General features: G+C 34.6%; 1 pseudogene; it reads left to right on the top strand.

Moving 5' to 3' along the window:
• The first annotated feature begins 3,206 nt into the window (after positions 1 to 3,206).
• On the top strand, positions 3,207 to 3,717 carry LOC149250875 (large ribosomal subunit protein eL33y pseudogene; annotated as a pseudogene).
• The last annotated feature ends 15,331 nt before the right edge of the window (positions 3,718 to 19,048 follow it).

Genomic DNA, 19,048 nt, shown 5'->3' with positions numbered 1-19,048 from the left:
TGTCAAAGTCAAAACATTGAAAAGCTTGATTTCCAAGCATAACTTAAATTTAATCAACAATGTCACGTAATCCAAACTCTTCGTCCTCTAGGGTTTCAACATTGTCTTCTTCCACAATATTTTCTGCTTCTTTTTGCTCATTTTCCTCTTCTAATGGATCTTTGATGTGTGCGAATCTCCCAATGTATATCTTTCCAAACATTCCATGTAATGGTGGTTGGGGTTCCTTTGCCTTTTTTGCCACACATGATTCACTAAAGTCCCCTTTCTTCAACCCAATTTCTTGCATTGCATCTGGAAGAAACATTAATTCTTTGCTGAATGAAATTGCACTGTATTGGATCTTTTTCAATTGCAATGCAATTTCTTCCTTTTTGAAGGCAACATGATAGTGTTGTACCTAATTATCAAGCACAAAAGAAATAATGAAATAAATTAGTACAATGACATATAAATTAATAAATAACATATTGAAATTCAATTCCATATAATAAAACTTACCTAAGCCAGAAAATAAATCCAAAACCCAATCTCCTTCATTTGACTGCCACAAAGACATGGCTAAAACAAGCTCCTAAATAACATTGGGTTACATTGTTTAAGTGCTCAAACGGATCGATCGAGCGCTTAAAAAGGGATCAATTGAGCAATCATTTTTTTCACCCAAACGTGCCATCTCTTGCCAAAAAGTGTAACCCAGCTCCATGCTTTCACCCTTATAAATTATGAATTTCTAACAATCTATATCCTAATTATTATTATTATCCAATTTTAAGGTCATAGCCAAGCCAAACACCAAATTGGTGTATGAAACCCCCTTGTTTGTGGGACAAGAGACCCACCTCCACGCAACAATTTGATTATTGTCTACGAAGGCATACCTACTCTAACCCCTTCTGGTTTTTGAACCTATGACCTCTTAGGAGGAAACACATGCTCTTAACCATTAGGCACTTGACCTAAGATGCCTCATGTTTAACTATAATGTTATAGGAGCATTTTCTCAAGAACTCTATCCAATAATTGGACCTCACACACTCTATTGACCTCTAATTTCAGTTCTGTGGCATTTCAAAGTTTACCCTCCAAAGCTCATTTAGGTCATAAATCACACTTAATATTGGTTTACTATATTTGTGAAATTTATAATTCTTTATAACTAATCATTTAGTTTGGGTTGTTGTTTCTAAAAGGGTATGGCCCAAAGCTTAATTATGTCCAATGTCACTTCATAATCTAATGATATGTAAGAAAGATCTCTTCCACTTGAATTAATAAGACAATAGAAACCTCACATACTCAAAACAAACCTATTGAAAACCAATTTGATTCAATAGAGCTAATCAAAACAAACATAAAAGAGAATGTAAAAATGAACATTTTATCATGAAAGGCTAAAATGTTTAGAAATTTCCTTGAATAACTATTTCAAGTACCATCTAAGAAAAGATGGTAATGCAAGCACATAGAACCAATAAATAAGATTTCAAAGATGCAAGAGAATGTTATTGCCTAAGGGACAAATCTCTAGTCTCTCTACAAACAAGCTACACCAAAACCATAAAAAAACTAAGCAAGTTATTAAACCTTCCTAATTTTAGTTTATTAAGCATAGGTCACTATGTGTTAAATATCATAGTCTAAAAATAAAATAAGTAACTTGCACCTCAAACTTACATTGAAAAGAAACGTTAATAAAAATAATCCAATTTAAATTGAGAAAAATAGTTTATTATAAGGAAAACAAAAAGAACAAACCCTTCTAATTCTAATTGAAACAAAGAGAAAATTTCAATATAAAAAACTCAACACCCATATCTAGATACATTATCACTGCATCTCTTTGACTACAAATCAAGCACTGGAGAAAATTTTTAATATAAAAACCTGAGCATCCATATATAGATACATCAACACCCCATCTTTTTTAGTAAAAATCAAGCACTCCTCTTTGTACACTAAAAAGGAGGGATGAATCAATCTATCTTGGTTTATGAGGAGCAATGAAAGGAATTTTTTTTATAATCTTCTAGTTTAGATCGACTAAATAAAAAGGTCTAATAACTAATCATTTAGTTTGGGTTGTTGTTTCTAAAAGGGTATGGCCTAAAGCTTAATTATGTCCAATGTCACTTCATAATCTAATGATATGTAAGAAAGATCTCTTCCACTTGAATTAATAAGACACTAGAAACCTCACATACTCAAAACAAACCTATTGAAAATCAATTTGATTCATAGACCTAATCAAAACAAACATACAAGAGAATGTAAAAATGAACATTTGACTTTACTCAAATCTTGAAATTTGTGATCCCAATTCATAATTCTTTATTTGTTTCTATCTCATCATACGTTAATTATTTTAGCAAAAGAAAAAGACACCTACATTTCTATCTTATTCGGAGTTCATTATTTTGGAAAAAAGAAAGAAACCTATGTGTTCATCTAAAACATGGATAAGAGGTAAACCGTGTTAGATTGTCTCTTTTTCTTTCACAATACACACCAATAACCACTCTTTTTCGCTTGCCAAGATTATTTAGCATCAAAAAATATCTGACAATGGAAGATTGGCAAATATTGTGTCATACCCAATGAAAAAAGGATGGGAAGAAAACAAATAGATGTGGCAGATCCATGGGTGAAAAAGAAAAGTCATAAATACTAAACATATTGTAGTTTTTTATAATTGCTTGCAAACCTGGCATAGAAGCCTAATCTATGCATCATGAATAAGAGATTTGGATAGGTTATAATTCTGAGGAGAGGAGATAGATCACATATCAAACCAAATTTGATATGAAACCTTATTGGTTAACCTTAGTCTGGTTTTCATTGAGAAGGAATACTATGGTTTTTGTTGAGAAGGAATACCATGAAGATTGTTAAAAATAATCAAAAATGTAATATAATCAACGTTTATGGATTGATTATTTATTTATATCTTAGTCAGAGTTAATTAATCAAAAAAACAAAAGAAAGAAAGAAAGACATTTATGGATTGATTATTCATTTATATATTAGTCGGAGTTAATTATTCCAAAAAAACAAAAGAAAAAAAGAAATAGGGACCTACATGTTCATTGAGAAGAAACGGCTGAGTTGGATTTTTCACTTTTTCTTCTGCCATATTTGATACATGCACCCATGCACTAGTAACTATTTTTTTTGTTCCATGCATTTTAATGTTGGCTATACCGGGGCGAGGTGGAGGAAGAGGAGCAGCAGCAACTGGAAGAAGAGTTTGCGCAACAGTCCATCCGTTCACCTTGGGGCGTATAGACAGTCGAGGTGTTCCGAGCCGTTTTGATCAACATGGTGAAGGGATGCCAAGGAGAGCATATCAGGGTGTATGTTTGAGGGATCATCCTTGGCTACAAAATGTCAAAATCAAACCAGTACCCAAATACTTCTCTGATTCAAATTGAAGGAGTCAATACACCAGAGGAAGTGGATTTGTATCTGGGCAAAAGGATGGCCTATATTTACAAGGCGAAAACCAAGAGGGGGGGGAACTAATTACAGGTGTATTTGGGGCAAAGTAACAAGGCCGCATGGTAACAGTGATGCTGTTAGGGCAAAATTTAGAACAAATTTACCACCAAAGTCCATGGGAGGGAGAGTGAGAGTATTTATGTACCCCAGCAGCTTATGAGGTTGTTGTCACTACTTGGCCTACAAACTCTCAGATGTTTCATATTTTAGTTTTGTTTCGATATGATAGGCCTATTGTTGATGAAGCCGTTGATTTATGAGAACATTTTTCCTTCACAGGAACATGTGATGCAAATTTACCTTTTTTTCCTAGAATATTTGTGTCTTTTGTTATTTTATTTTTACCTAAATTAGAACTATGAAATCATGATTTTGACAATATGAGTACTGATAGTCATTTGGTGTAGACATCTGCACATGTTATGTACTACTCTTTAAAATGTTCAGTTCATTAAAATATATCAAAACTGAAATTTTACTGAAAAACTATTTTGTTTGTTCCTGCCAAAATTAATTAACATCAAAATTCCCTCTAAAATCCGCTTAATATCATATTGGATGCCCAGTAAGCATTGTTTGGGGCGATTCGTAGCAGCTGGGGTGATTCTGAGAATCGTTGGAGAATCGCCCCGCCGCTACCATCACCGGTGGCAGGGTAGTGGCGGGGCAATTCTGAGAATCACCCCACCACCCTGTGATTCTCATAATCACTCCATCTGCTACAAATTTCCCCAAACAATGCTTACTGGGCATCCAATACGATATTAAGCGGAGAAATCCTAATCTTGCGAAAGATCTGTGGTGATGGCACTGCTGGGAATTGAACTGGGGTCGCCTTGGGTGTTATTGCAGTAGGGGGTGAAGTCGATGCTAGTTCCAGAGAGGCTAAGCCCATCAATACCGTGACGAAAATGAAATCCAGTCATTGCAACCCTTTTTAACACTGTTGCAGAAATTTCCCACGCAACTTTTCAATTTGAAATCTAGGAAGTGCTGAAGCATTTGAAATCCTTGGCATTTGAATAACATTGAATGTGTGTACTTGCACGTCTTATCCACTTACCAGCCTTCAGATGAGCCATTCGATGATGGGACATGCCGGAGATCTTCGACATGGTCAGAAAGGTTGCTAACCATGGCTTCTCTTACGCTACCCAAATATTGGTTTCCAGAATACCCTCCACAAGTCCAGGTTGACCTATCTGGAATAATTTGATAATGCCAATAAATTTGTAATAGATCATAGGGAGATCATAGCATATCATTATGAGATCCGAGTCTGTGAACATTAAAAGGGAGGCAGTGAATGGGCTGAAAAACCCAAAAAGATTTAAACACAAATACTGCCACCTTATTAATGCAATTGAAGGATATTACATGCCCCCCACCGTTGCTCTCTTTTCTTTCCAATCCTCACACAACAACAACAACATGGCCATGTAACCGACTCTCAGTAGACTCTCCTCTCCATGGAGCCTTCACTGGAGAAAATATCACATCAGTGGCTACTAATGACATCAATAATAGCCCAGCTATTCGAATCCAATTAGTTTTACATATAGAGTGAGCACAAGGAGGACTAAACACAGAATGAAGTGGGCCTGTGTATTGCCATTACTACTAAACTTCTGCACATATAACATTATGTGGGAATTATCCAGAACCCATCCTCATGGTTTGTGTTTTATTTCTACTTATTTTTCTCAGCCCATTCTTGCAGCCTGTCATGGATTGCTTAATTCAGTTTTTTTTTTTTTTTAATATAACTTAATTTATGAAGTTTCATTGGTGAGTTTGGTTTGCTATGATGTAAAATTCTTATTATTTGTGCGGGTCATGAAGAAACTCTTTACTGGATTGGTCTGGACAGTGGAGAAGAAGCAATAATGGTAAGTTTCAGCACTCTCAATGGGTTCTTTTTGCATGCAACTTTCTTTATGTAATTGAAATGTTTTGTTTCAAGTATGTTCATGGAAATCATGTGATTATGTCACTGCCTCTTTTTTGAAAATTATAAACTTTTTGTTCTTGAACATGCACCATAGAAAGATAATTTTGACATGAGTAGGGATGCAAGTAGTAGTATCAAAAGAAGCAGCAATAGAAGAAACTTGGAGGATTAGCACAGTGAAAACAAAGATGACTCTTTAGTTGCAGAAGATTATGTGAAAAGTGATTATGGGATCTCTAATCCCCCACCTAGTTCAAGCTGGCCAGCCAAGAAACCAGTGCAATACAGGATTTTCTATCATCCTCCAACTCCTCCACCTCATCCATGACTTGCATTAAATAGTCCAACCTGAAGATGTTTTACAGAGATACTCTTGCCAATGCTTTACAGAGATACTCTTTCCATTACTACAAAGGCATGCATATGGAGATTAGGTATATGATATTTTCAATTTTCAAAAAAGTAGTATTTCTGTAAAAGTGTTTCTCATTGAAGATGGCAAACGTTGACATATGCCAAACCCTTATCAATTTTAGTAACCTTTGTAGCACTAGCTGTATATAAAAGTTCAATATCTTTAATATGACATCTATGTAAAGCACTGTATTTCCTCAAACTACAGTTATTTCTCATTTTCAGTTTCTATTTCTTTCAAGTTCAAGATTCTCCTGAAAATAAAGGTTTCACAACTTTTTCCAGTAAAACCTTTCTGCCAACCCTTAAATAAACCAGTGAGTGTAGCATGGAAGAATTCTTCCCACCCTAAAATAAACCAGCGAGTGCTAAAAGAGGACTAAGGCTCCATGATTATGGTTAAATATTATGGTATGCTCTGCTTTGGCGCTCTGCCTAGCACCTCTGCTCTGCCTGTGGGTAGACTGTTCTGAGATTCGAACGCGTGATGTATTCGACTTGTTGCAGCAGCGGTTGAGGGGTTTTGGACCAGGGTCGAGGTGCATTCATACTATCTGCCAGCTTGGCTGGCAAGGATGTCGCAGATCCATGGCTCTCAATTTCATGTCGATTCTAATTCGATTACTTTTCTTCATTTTCCTGCATTCTACACAAACAAATGCTGCAACACTCCTCCTCTGCCTCTTCCGATCTCCCTTCTGCTGAGTACTTGAAAGATTGCAGTGCGGCTATTTGTTCATCAGAGAGGTCGAGACTTCGCTGGTCATCATCATTCAATTCATGGACGAAGATGATCCTCCAAGGCGGCGAAAAAATATCACGGCAAACTTCTTTGATTAAGTAGATGAGTAATGCTATTGCGAAGAGTACTGCCGCAATTGTTGAAGAGCTAACTAATACCCGCCACTGCGCATCCATAATTACTCGATTTCTGTTTCCAGATGTATAAGATGTCTCAGGTGGCGATTTTTTTTTTGAATAATGTCCCGAGTTGATTTTCTCTAATTTATCAGTGAGGTACGTGTTTTATATCCCTCGGGCATTTTCAAGACCAATATATAAACCGACACATATTCTCGGTGATTTTTTTTTGTCCCCATGGGGTTACATGGACTTTCAATGTAAGTTGTAACTAAAATTCATTGTCCCTGTCTAATAATATTAGACATTAGACATTAGTTGGAGGTAACATTGATAAAATTATGAGCTCAATATTTAAGGTACTATGGTGAAGATAATATAGAAAGTTCGAGCTTTCATATGGTCTATCAACAGTGTTATTTTAGTTCATTATCATTCAAACAAGGGGTCGTTAAGTTTGGTGTTATCCGTGTCTAAGATATTTAGATGAAAATTGATCGAGATTAGGTTTTTACCTTGATTGAGAAGATTTTTAAAATAATTAAGTATAAGGGAATGGAAATAGGAGTAGTTTTTAAAAGCAAAATCCAAGTGTGTTTTCTAGTCAATTCATCTTTATCTAAGATATTTACATGAAAATTGATTGAGATTATTGTTTTCACCTTGATTAAGAAGACTTTTAAAATTACCATGTTAAGCATAAAGGAATGGAAATAGGAGTAGTTTTTAAAAGCAAAATCCAAGTGTGCTTTCTAGTGAATTCATGGAAAGACAATAGATGAGTCTAAAATATTTGAAATGCTTTAACAATAAGGTTATAGTTATGGTAAAATAATATATTTTTAGTTAATTTTATTAGGAATTCACAAGAGATTAGATATGTTCGTTTAACATTGAAATATTTTTATTTCGAGGATTAAGAAATACTTCTTTATTATATTAATTTATCCATAAAGGTCATTTACTTTAAAAAAAATAAATTTTGTTACTTTCACTTTAGGTTTGGTTTTTGATCCAATGGGTTTGTATAGATCTCGAGGTAATAGACTCCTTAAATATGACTCAAGAATTTCTAAAAGTATTCTTCCAATATTAATGAGTTTCTATGTCTACAATGTAATCACCACAATGAAATACTAAGCATTTACTACCAACTAGATGTTCATAGCCCCATAAAAGGTTTTTATATCCCTCGTTACCTCCCCCATTGGGGTGCTTTTCATTTATTTTATTTCTCCCTTTTCTTTTATTTAGATATGAGGATGGGTAACATCTAATTGATAATAGTGGGGGAAGCAACGCACTAAATAACCATATTAATAGGGGTGTCTCCTTATATTGGATGTAAATTCTTGACCTAATTGACCTTTTAGAATTGTTGCCAAGGGAGATGTTTTTATGCCGTTGTTAAGGTATTCGCAGTGAATTTGATAAATGTAATCCTTTCTCAGTGGTAATTTATGTTAATGGAGGTCCAAACTTAGTTTGCTCATTTTGGTTGTGTTTCCCATTGTGGTATTAGCGTCCATGTTCTCCTCATGAGTTACCTGCAACAAAATAAGACAAACACAAAATACCATGTAACTATATTTAAAATGCCATCAAAGTTATTATAGTGGTTCATAAGATGACAGTGATAGTGACCTTCCTTTAAAGGTTTGGAAAGAAATTAGAATAGATTATTATTATGGCGTTAGATACTCTAATCAAAGTAAATCGAGTGGTTGTAGGTAGCTCATCGTATTCTCCCTACATGTGGGGTATGATTTCACTGATGATGCATTATTAGGATTCTGATTGACACTAGAGTTATCTTCTGGGAACTTGCTTGTTTTTTCCAATTATTTCATTCTTGAGAGAAATCCTCTGGCATCTAGGTCTGGGATTTATTGATAGCAAATGAAGTTATGCTACCTTCATTTCTCGGGAACACATTTATGAGGGAGTAACAAGGTTCTTGAGGTGTAACTGAGTTGCTTTAGAACAAATGAAACTTGCTTCTAGGGTTCCTTGTGAACTTTTTGTGAACATATTTTATGGAGAGGGTGATTAGTTTAGTGAGGGTCATTAGAGGAGATTCACTTTAATCTAACTCAAATTCCTCTTTTTAGCGAAATCCTGGCCTCCTATGAATTTGTCATGCTCAAAATTAAAATAAGGATAATCAGAAAATGTGCTTGATGTGATATGGTAAATTTGTCCATCTATGTTTAGGTGTAATAACCATGGCATGTAATGGTTGAAAACATGTTGAATTTATACTTAGGAAAGAAAAATGATATTCTACCAAAAACATGAATGCGTTTTTTTCCTCATAAACAACTTTGTTTGGCACATAAAAATTTGGTTTTACTAGCATTTTTTAAAAAGTTTGAAAATTGACCCTTTCTCGTTTTGAAGCTATATTTTGCACGAAAATTTCGTAGTAAATTTTGTAGTCACTGCCATTTTTAAAACATGTTCAAAATTGACCCTTAAAAAATAAAATCATCGTTCCAGTATACACACTTTTAGTTTTTAGCACTGTTTTTGATGTTTTTTGGGGGTTTTTTGGCCAAAGTTCCCGTTTTGAGTTTATAGTTCCCGTTTCAAAGTTTACATTGATCAAAGCACTTGGGTGTCCAATATGCTAAAAGCAGGAAGACACGTATGAATGTAACTGAAAATATATCAAAGGAATTCAATATGTTTGGAAAATCAATAAAACCTGATGTTCAAGTTGCTTATAGTGAAATTACAACTGCTATTGTTGTACTGAGTACATAAAGACAACAAAGGTTGGCAACAATGTCAAAATTGCTCCATGCCTCAAGAAAAACATCGCACAAGCATACCAAATTCAGTGTTATAGTAATTGAAAATGATGAATCTTCTTGTTAGGCTCTTATCACCAGGTAACCCTACCAAGGCAAGATTACAACATAAATGAGATCACTTGTGGTAGAGTTTTTAGGGAGTCATTCCCATGCTATTCCATATTGAAATCTTTTCATACGACATCTGATAGCTAAAGGCGAGTATGTATATCACACTAAGCACATTGTAGAAATGATAGAAGTTGCACTACTTAAGGAATTTCAGGAAAGCAATCACCATGTGAAGATATCCATAAGGATGTTTAAGAAATTGAAACCATGGTTTATTATCCCTAATACAATTTGTGACTCGAGTTGTTGTTGATATCATGTCGAATTTCAACTTCATTATGAAACTTTCTGGGAATTTTACTAGAAGAATTGTGTCAGCAACCCTCCTCCCCCTACAGTGCGTGATTTTGTTTCATCAATATTATGTATAAGGGAGCTAGAAGAGTTGTTTTAAAATAAAATATGTATAGGTGGGATAAGATGCAATGAATGTGGTGATTTGACATTGTTCCTTAAGAACTTTCCTATTAATCCCAACTAGTTTTGGATGTCATATGTCACTGTCACATGGAAGTGATATGAGTATTCCATGGGAAATCAACCATCTTCTTCAACTATGGTGCCTAGGAGGATCCACTACTGAGGATGAGATCCCTATTTCACAATTCATGGCAATGTTTTAGAACCATATCTATAAATAAATTAAACAGTCGCGCAGGACCAAGATGCAAGCTTTTGAATTTAGGCATTCTCGCGAATTATTCCAACTAACCAGAATCTTATTAGTGGTAGACTTTGCTGAGAATTACACATTTTATCCTCAGACAAAGATCTAGAGTGAGTACTATCACTTAGACCAAGTTTCCATATTTTTACATGTTCTGTACGAACATGCACAATTTAATGTTGATGGTAGGGATAGGAATGACGAGTAACATGATGTGATTAAGGAGTGTCACTTTTACATCAACGATGATCATGAGCATGCCACATTGTTCATGCAACATTGCTTTAACCTAATTTATGAATCATTAAAAAAAATAGAATATCATTAAAAAAAGGGCATATCATTCAAAAAAGAATTGGATATAGTCAGATGGTTGTGCAGGGTAGTTTAAGTCAACACGCAGTTTTTATTGGTTGCGTCAAATACACAAGAAGGAAAAATTCAACATACTTAGAGCTATTTTGAAATATGACATTGAAAGGATGAACATGATGGTGTAGGTACTTGTGTGATGCGAGCCCTTAGGAGGTACAAAATGAGTCATGATGTAGATCGACTCAAATCATCACTAGATGTGGTCAACTAGTACAGATTCCATTTACAACATGAAATTCAGAAATCTATTAGGCCTATGCGTAGATTTTTATAAAATTTTGAAATTGGCGATGTAAATAGATCCATTCCTTGGCATTGTAATACTGTAGAAGGAACAAGGGAATTACACTCACTGTGGAGCAAAGACATGGGGGAAATATTTTCCATCGAGACAAGAAAACTCGCGTATTTTTGTGAGTTTTTCATTGGTGTTGATGGATGTATACTTGATCACTGTGAAAACACGGGTATGTGAGAGGATGGAAATACACCCCTATTAATCCAAAGGGAACCCATCCAATTACGATGTGGCAAGGGATACACAATAAAGAGGCCATAATTTCAGTTGATCATGATCAAGCCTTTGATCTTATAAGGGAAGGTATATGGCATGGGTATCATTAACAATTTCATTTATTAATTGAAATCTTGAACGTATTTAACTAATACATATTTTGTTGTTTGGTTGTAGGCGATGTTTTTGTTGCCACTTCCCCCCTCAAGAAACAAAGAGGACATGGCCTACTATTTGATGCAATGCACTTATGTGAAAATCATGCTGATGCGACAATATGAATATGGAAAATTCACATACCAAATTGGTGACTTCCATTTTTTTGAAAAGCTTAGAAAACAGGTTGATCACATCATTTATAGAGATTTTATTCTTGAATATATATCTTGTCAATACAGTCATCTAGTCATATCATCTCAGATCAATCTCATAGAAATCAAAACAAAGAAAGTTGAACCAAGGAGATGGAAGATGACATAGTCAAACCATGAACATATTATGGATACTTTCATTCCTATGAGCCATTGGTCAGATGAGTAGATGATGCAAATGGAAAGCTCTGAAGCTGAGTCTATAGCATTCAAGTGTAATCTAATCTAGTATAAGAGATCAACATATGAATTTTGTAATTTAGAAATGTGACAACTGAATACTGGTACAAATTTGTAATTTTAAATAGACAAATGTTTCACTCTAGTATAGGGTGAATTCATAATGGTGTATATATGTTATATAAGCTTTAGTTTCATTAAGGTGCTTAAGTTTCTAAAGTTTTCCAAATTTCAAGGAGGTTTTACTTTTAGGGATAAAATCCTTATGTATACTCCATGTATCTAAAATTTAATTAAAATTTAGAATCAAGAGAGATGTAGATTTAGATTTAATTTAAAATTTTTGATAAAAAAAGATTTAATGTCATGTATAGTATTCATGTTGAGCATGGAAGAAATCTTCTACATATACATCATAATGGGTTCTAGAAAATCCATTTTAATATCTAATAACCAAGTTGATATAATATCGTTTTACTTCTAATTGAAATTCAACTATCTATGTTATGAACAACATTGAAATATTTTTATGTTATTAATAAATGCCACGTGTAAGATTGATATAAAGCATGGAAAGAGTTACACACATGCTTCATATTGGATTATAAAAAGTGTAACACACACACACATACACACATATATCATGTTATGACTATTAAGCTCTTGTAGATAACCCCAAAAGAAATAAAATTGAATAAAACTTATTTGTAGTTAACATCTTGACATCTTTTAAAATCATTGTAATTTAACATATGATGATTGCATTAAAAGACACCTTCTACAAGCTAACATGACAACACACATTGTATTCCCCCAAAATGGGATACCTGAAATTAATGGAGCCTCACATGCCCCCGAATATTCTCCCTCACTGGAAAAATCTATGGAAGCTACAAGCTGCCCCCCGCTGCCGTTTATTAATGTGGAACATTATATGGGACAAGATCCCCACCGGCAAAAATCTACTGAAAAGATCTTTTCACGGGCCTTTCAGATGCCACCTTTGCTGCAACGAAGAAGAAAGCACGGATCACCTATTCCTTCACTGCACAGTAACCAGAGAATTCTGGCACAATTTAACATCACACATTACTTTCCTCACTACATGGCAGGGAGAGAACATACAAGAGGCTTGGTGCTCTTGGATACGAGCACACACAGGGAAAGCTAACAACATGCCTCTCTTAGTATGTAGAGCCATTTGGATTGCACGGAACCATATCATATTCAACAATAAAGCTCCCCACTGGCCTACTATACTGCACCATATCATCGCAGATTACAATCTTATACCAGATGCTGCTCCCAACCCCCCACCTCGCTCCTTAAATCCCATTGCTATCGATAAGACAAAGCCCTGGGCTTTCTTCGATGGTTCCGCACAGGATGCGGGCTGTGGCGGAGGAGCTGTACTACACATAAATGAATCGCACTGCTTCAAAATTCAGATCAAATATGACAACGGCACCAACAACTTCACTGAATTATGCACCGCAAAACATATCATACATTTTGCACATCAAAAGCACTGCAGACACCTGCAACTGTTTGGAGACTCACAGATTGTTTGCAATTGGATAAATTCTGCATCTCAATGTCATGCATATTCTTTGAGACATATACTGGACGAAGCTAAAAGACTGATATCATCTTTTGAATCCTTTGCTTGTCGTCATATATACAGGGAACAGAACACAGAAGCGGACCAACTTTCCAAAGAAGCGGCGCACAGCCATCTAGAACAATGGCTGATACAGGAGCAGATTGATGGAACTTTCCATCAATATTATCACAGGCCTTTTGACGACCTCAACAGAACGGGTCAATGATCCGACAAAAAAACAGTGCCATTTTTTGACAATTTTGACAATTAGACATATGGACTTTATTATATATTTTCTAAGTTTATGCACGGCCTATAGCGGTACTCATCGAACAGAGAATTTTTTGTAAAAACTGTGGTATTAAATAGACAGATCAACTATACGACTCCCTGCGTGGAGATCCAGATCTTACAGTTTATTTTGTTTGTATATACAGACAGGTCGATGACCTCATATAAATATGCGACCAGCATCTACAAAATGTAATTTCCTATTATTAATAGAAATTACGACTTTTTCCTTATGGGAAAAAAACATGACAACACATTTGTAATTCTTTCCATGCTCAATATTAAATTGATACATGATATATTTTAATTCATTTTAAGTATCAAAGTGACTCTCATCATAGTGAGATTGTACTTTGTTAGTCTATGAAGCTAGAAAGATTCAAAAAATTTAAATTTTGTAGAATTTTACTTCTTGAAGGTCTTAATTAAAGGTCTTAAGATAAGTAAATGATTGAAATACTTAGATAGCCAAGTAAATTTAAGAAAGTTCATAAAATTACATATAAAATTATAGAAACATATCATTAATTCTTTAAATTAAGATACATTGATTGCACAAAAACACACTTTTTACAACTTCAATATTAAATTGATGTACATGATATATTTTAGTTCATTTTAAGTATCAAAGTGAATTGAATCATAATATTATTGTACTTATTTTCTTAGTCTATGAAACTAGAAATCAAAATTGTTATTTTGTAAAATTTCACTTCTTGAATGTTCTTAATTAAAGACCTTAAGATAGGAATTGAATGAAATATTTGGATGGTCAAGTAAATTTAAGAAAGTTCGTAAAATTATATAAAATTATCTAGAAACATATCATACATTATTTTTTGTTATATTAAATTCCAATACATGTGACTTATATCATGTTATGACTAAGCTCTTGTAGACGACCCAAAAAAAATGAAATTGAATAAAACTTATTTGTTGTTTATTGGTTGAAGATATCTTTTAAAATTGATTTTAAAACTTATTTCAATTCTATTTGAGTTTTTTAATTGAACTCTGATATATTTTAGTTCATTTTAAGTATCAAAATGACTTCCACCATTGTCTAAGATTGTACTTATTTTCTTAGTCTATGAAACAAGAAATCAAAATTGTTACCTTTTCTAATAAAAGTTATACTATAGATTTTTTTTTTTAAATTAGCAGAATAATTAATATATCCATAAACTAAAATTTAATGAACATCCATAAACAATATTAATAAATGTCCATAAACTAAAATAATGAATGTATCAATAAACTGTCCATATGAAAATATATACAAATTACATTACATGAACATCTATAAAATAAAATAATAAGCATCCATAAAAAAATAATTTCCATGCATCCATAAACTGTCAATGTATGAAAATATACAAAGTTTGTATCACATGTGAATGTTCCCTATGAAATGATATTGAAAATATACAAATTATCTATGATGCACGCTAGAAAGTATCACTTCTAGAACTCTTATATGAGTTCCTCTACACAAAGTAAGCATCCATAATCCGGTACTGCAATATAACACATTCAAATTCAAATTAATTAGAATATTAGTTGTACAAAATAAGAAATCTGGAAATAAATGATTTTGAACTTTTCATTTAATTAGTCACCAACCTGTGGCTCATTCAAGTGCAAATGGAAGTTAAGTGGGATGGGGGTTTGATCCATCTAGGTTTGACGCTCCCCTGCATGTGGCTCACTCGAGTGCAAATGAAAGTCAGGTGTGATGGGGTTCTGATTAATCTGGTTTTGGTGCTCCCCTTCCTGTGGCTCAAAGATTGGGGCTTTCAGCGATGGAACCGCATCATCAATGCCTCCATACCCAACATCCCACTCATGCATCCACATAATTGTGACATTGGCACCACTCTAAATTTGGGCCTATGTACACAATTGCAAATACATTATAACTAGTCTACAAATTAATTAGTATGCATACATGTAACTTAAAAAAATGTTGAAATATTAGAAATATAAAAAATTCCCTCAATTTTTGCTCCATGTGGCTGCACATAGTGACTCACCTCCACATGAGTCTTATGAGGTGGAGGTGGAAGAGATTGAGCCATAGAAGCATGCATTGGAGGAGGTTTCTCTTGCTGATTAACTGCCCCCTCAGATGACCTTAAAAGCTCATCCATGTAGTTGGGTTGTGTATGCATAGTAGCATAAAATTATTAATATAGTTACAATATGATAAGAACTTATTAGTATAAATAATGTATAATTTGATGATTAGAGTCAAAAGTGATGTATATATGTGCGTGGTCTGTGACATGTGGGTTGTGCACCCTCCAAGTGTTACTGATGGTATCATGATGCGTAGGTGCTTATGAAAAAAGTTTGTCATGCCCTAGACTCTCAATATATGAATCATAATATAATGGAACTAGTGGGTCACGAGGCAACAAAGGTGGTCTGCTCATCTCTTTATGTAATGCGACATGTGTAATGGCCAATATCCTCTGCATGTTATCTAAAATGGTATTCCTAGTCCCAACACTGAGTTGAGATGACTACTCTAGCTTCATCAACAATACCATGCTTCAATACAGTCGTGGAAATAACCTCAAAGGTGGTGCTACATGTGTATGGTCCCTACAAGCCCTGACACGATCATAGCTACATCAAAATCCAAGTCCATAAAACTCAAATCTGGTCTTGGTGTAATCCAACCTCATATGTAGCACGAACTTTGCATATATATGCTTTGCAAAGTAAATTTGAACCTAGTTATGGTGGGGGGACTGATACGAAGCTCCAATGAAATGATCATAAAAAAATGGGTTGTATCAACATTCTTATAATATTTGAGCAGAATTGGACTAGCATGTCTAGCATGACAGTCGAGAGAGATGTCGAACAACTCCCCACAAACATCAATGTCCTTAATGGCATCTTTCACCACCTCCCAAGTATGCGGGAATCTAACCTCCAACATCCTAATCCTATGTATGGAATGTCTGTGGGCTCGCCCTTTGATATGTCTCGATCAACCTATTGATGTAATTTAGCATCAAATACAAACTACACCTAGTAGGTGAACTAGTAGATATTTTGTGTGATCCATGTTTGTGGGGCCCTAACATCCTCAACTATGATATTGGTTATAACGTCATTCCATGGAGGGATCGACGTTGGATTGTGATCCTTAGATTCGCCCTATTGAGGGTCTACAAATCATAAACATAAGTTAACATATATAACAAACTAGAAGCATACTAACATATACATTAAATTCAAGCACGTCAATTATAGACGATTTAAAAATTAAAGAAAATTTTAAGACTTAAACACATAAAGTTTAAAGAGATTTAAAAATACAAGAGACGTACCTGCAACTGGTGAAGAAGGTCCACTATCTGTAACAGGATCATCCTCAGAGACAAAAACATTGCCTCTTATAATCTAACTAGTGTCAGAGTTAGGACTTATGAGTGGAACATGCACCTTGGTTGGGCTACATGATCTATAATGAGTCCAACCATGTATAGCAAATCCCCCCACACTCTGATAACCTGCGGTTGGGGGGCGTGTAGGAGATGTCTCTTCATATTGCCTATAATACATATATAAACTAATCCAAGTAAAAATGTTGACTTGGAAAGAATGTTGATAAGAAAACCATTTTTAAACTCAAGTAGAATAATCTAGCCTGAAGTCCTAAACTTTAGAGTCTTTTTTTTTATAATTTATTCACCAAAGTATTGAGTTCCATGTAAACACAATCGAAAGAGGTGATCAAATATAACTTCACAAATTTTTCCATTTCTAAATAATGCATTTTATTAAAAGAACATAAATATGTAAATATATGTAAAAAAATAAAATAAACCTATTTGTAAAACTAATAAAATTTTGTGACAACCAAATACCCCATGAGACAAGTTTTTATAATGTTTGACTTTGACACATAACATATACTAGGTGCAAGCACATGAAGATAATGTTTTTGGTACAACACACTACATAATGAAACACTATGGTACAAATTAAAAGAGAGTTAAAATTATTTTATTCACTTTAAATACACTTTTCATCATGGATTTAATGCATGTATCAATGATGCATTGTTGAAATTTGAACACACATATACACATATATATATGGTATTGTTATGTTATGTTATGTTATGTTATGTTATGTTATATAGTTAAATACAATAAGTGTAAGTTAAATATAGCTAAATAAATAATTAAATAAAACTTGTTGTTAATATAGGAAGTGTAAGTTACAAAATCATTACTCTAGTAATAAATTTAAAAAGGGTGAGAACTAAGAGATATATAGTTGTCATATCATTAAATTAAAATAATTTTACAAATATGAGTAGGGGAAATTTTAAGGAAAATTACATTTTATAGATAAGCACGAGTCTTAAAAAGTTATTGAGCATCACTCATATTATGTTATTATGAAGAGGACATTATGTTAAATAGTTAAAGAACTATATATATATATATATATATATATATATATATATATAGATATGTTATAACTTTATGTTATATATATGTGTGTGTGTGTATGTGTTAGGTCATAGTTTTTTTTTTCTCGTTAAAACTATTCTATTCTATTATATACAGGAACAAGAAAAACAGTTACAATCACAGAGTCATTTTGCCAAAGGCCAACTGTGGCACTTTGGAATGAGAGTTATCAGAAAGAGCAGCCCACGCAGGGGCACCGCGACTGAGCAAAACAACCCACGCAGGGGCTTTAAACCACAGAAGTGCAGCCAGATCATACTTAACATCCCGCGCAGGGGCTCTGGACCAAAAGTGTTCATCCCTCGCAGGGGCATCAAAAAACCTTCAGCAAGATCCCTTTCGGGCCGAACAAACATAGCAAGAACATACAGTAAGCCAACATGACAAACACAGAAAATCAAAATAGGACCTGAGCAGCGCCTGAGAATGTGATGCTGAGCGGATGGACGGCTAATCGTCCGGCTTCTCCTCGACCACCCTGCACCAGCCATATTTTTCCCTTTCCTCTGCAGTAGGAAAGGAATCCATGTCGTCATTGTCCCCCGTGGGTGATGACGCCGCCTGAGTCTGAGGTAGGTTGGAGGCGTGCTCTGGAGCAGCCGCTGGCGTCTCCTCGACATCCTTTGAGCTCCCGCCCGGGTGCTTCCCCTTGCTGAGATGTTCCTCGCCATCATCCTGAGGTTCTTCAAGGAAGAGAACCGAGACGTGGGCATTGATACGGGGTTTTTCCAGAGAGCTGCTGAAGGAGAAAATGGCAGAACCGAAAGCAGGCAGAGGTGCCGGGTCAGAATCTGGGCTTCTGGAGTCCATGAATTGGCTTGCTTGGAGGGGGTTGGCCTCAGCAATTCGATGGCAAAGGCATCGACAGCAGTGGGATTGGGGATTTTCGATTGGAGG

The sequence above is a fragment of the Pinus tabuliformis genome, chromosome 7, assembly GCF_031772625.1.
Source record: "Pinus tabuliformis cultivar Carrire ecotype Pingquan chromosome 7, CPIR1, whole genome shotgun sequence".
Classification (NCBI taxonomy): Eukaryota; Viridiplantae; Streptophyta; class Pinopsida; order Pinales; family Pinaceae; genus Pinus; species Pinus tabuliformis.
This window is presented reverse-complemented; position numbering and strand designations above follow the sequence as displayed.